We start from the raw sequence: 2,359 nt of genomic DNA, 5'->3' as shown, positions 1-2,359 counted from the left end.
CAACCCCATGCCTATCCATCACTTCACTTCTGCAACGTTCTCACCGTGTTCCTCAAAATGCAGGGTGCCGGCGGGGGTGCGAGGGATGCAGCAGTGGCGGCGCTGGGGTGGACCAGCCCTCCTCCCCCTCCTCCCTCCCCGCCTGGGGCGGTGGGGGGCGAGGGGGCGTACTGGGGCCCCTCCCCCTCCCGCGCCGCAGTGCCGCCGCAGCAGTCGGTGTTGGCGCGCAGAGCCGAGCGGTCCGCAGCGAGCGTCGTCTGCTAGCCGCCCCCCGCCACGCGGTCCCCGCGCAGCGTTGTTGTGTGTCTTCCCGCCGAAACAGAGCAGCAGCAGCAGGGTGTCTTGCATCTTGCCGTTTGGTCCGGGTCAGGGAGAGAGGAACGACACGCCCCCCTTAGGGTGAGGGCCCCCCGGCCCGCCGCGCCGTGACGCCCGACGAGTGACGAGGCGCGAGTGTGACAAGTGACAAGTAGTGGCGCTCTGCTGCTCGAGTTTCGCGCGCACGGCGAACACGTGTGGTGACCCTACTGCGGTGTGCGCGCCAACGCTTGGATTACCTTTGAAGAACTTCAGAAACCCGAGAGCGAGGTGAGTCGAGGAGTTAGTTGTGAACAGCGACATAAGACATTGCCGACTCCATTAAAGATTCTAGTTTAATGTTTCTGGGAGTTAGCTCGCAAAACTCAGTGGTCTCACAGACTTTGTAGACCGGTGACCCAAGTTTTCTCAACAAATATTATTGTGTGGAACTACACTTCGATGGTTCGACACGTATCGACGAGTGCCGAGTGCTTTACAGACGACACACACGTCCTGAGAGCGAGGCAATGTCATCAGTGTGTTTTGCGCATCGGCTCGCGAAGTGCAGAATCACGTTAATTAGTCGCACATCCTGCTGAGGGCCTGGGGCCGATTAAGGGCGACGTAATCACCGCCCCACTTGCACTTGTCGGACGGGCTGTACTCGCGCGGCGCACCTTGCGCGACGCGTCCGGCCGGGTCCCCGCGGCTGTCTGAGATAAAGGGGCGCCTCGGTACAGTCCGCGGCAGGACGCGTCGTCCGACCGGGCGCGGGATAGTATGGAAATTAGCGTAGCCGAAGACGATGACTCTGTCACGACAAACATAACCGGCAAAAAAAAAAAAAAAAAAAAAAAAACAACTTCAAAACATTGACAACTTGGGCGCAAAGACGGGCGGGCACGTTCGAGTTCCGTGAACATAAGTAAATTTTACGGCAAAACTCCGAGCTGTGTCTTGCAAAATGATCACTGTAAAAAAAAAGGAACAAAGCAATATGCGAAATTAAAGTGACATGCAAGCATAGCAAGTTGAAAAGTATTTTTTATTTTCAGTACAGGTAATGCGCAAAATGTCAGCAGACACAGGCGATAGGGGCGTGATGTCCGAAACGTAAGCGCGCGACTACGACTACCAGCTGTTCCCCGATGACGGCGATGTTCGACCGCGGCCCCGCGCAGCTGCTAAGCACCTGATCAAATTCAAATCGCGCGCGCCCGCGGCGGGCCAGGCACGAGCCTGCAGAGGCGCGATACGGAGCCCAGCTGCGGGCGAGCGACACAGGACCTGTTTCATATTAACAAAATCTGTGTTTTTTGTGAGGCCTTTCTTTACACCAGCCAGAACCAGCAGCAGCGGGGAGAGAGAGAGAGAGAGAGAGCGAGAGAGAGAGAGAGAGAGAGAAGAGGGGTGGGGGTCGAGGAAATGAGAACGAATTTCAAAGGAAGAGGAAGAGGAGGAGGGGAGACAGAGTAAAGAGAGACGAGGGCATATCCAAGCGCGATGATTCAATAAGTAAAGCCGGGCGCGGCGTGCCCCTTCCCTCCATCACGGGCAAGATGAGAGACAGAGAGAGAGGGAGAGAGAGAGTGAGAGAGAGAGAGAGAGAGAGGGAGAGAGAGAGTGAGAGAGAGAGAGAGAGAGAGTAAACGGAGGCAAAATCAATAAGTCGTTTAACGCTGTCGTGCTTTTTGACTCTGACCGCCGTCCTGCTCAGCCAAGTCCCCTCCTTCCTTTCCTCTTTTCTTCCCAACTGCAACGCCTTGCCGGTGACCCCGGACCCCGGGCCGGAGCGGGGCAGGTGGTCATTAGACATGCATAAACCAAAACTCAGCGGCTCTGGTTCAAGCTTCTCGATTTCTTTCGAAACTGTAGTTTCCTTCGTCTTCCCCCTGCAGGCAGACGGAAATCGGAACGATGGTTTAGAAGAGGAGTATTAATCGTTGCAGTCCGTTCCGTTCTAACTAAGCCCCAAAGGGAGTTGTGAGAGCGCCTGGTGGTTAGGCAATGCTGTGCAGCCGTTCAGGGCGGGTGGCCTACCCTGAGGCTCGCAGGGGTC

This window comes from Frankliniella occidentalis, unplaced genomic scaffold (assembly GCF_000697945.3).
Source record: "Frankliniella occidentalis isolate FOCC.00 unplaced genomic scaffold, Focc_3.1 Scaffold160, whole genome shotgun sequence".
In the NCBI taxonomy this organism is placed as follows: domain Eukaryota; kingdom Metazoa; phylum Arthropoda; class Insecta; order Thysanoptera; family Thripidae; genus Frankliniella; species Frankliniella occidentalis.
This window is presented reverse-complemented; position numbering follows the sequence as displayed.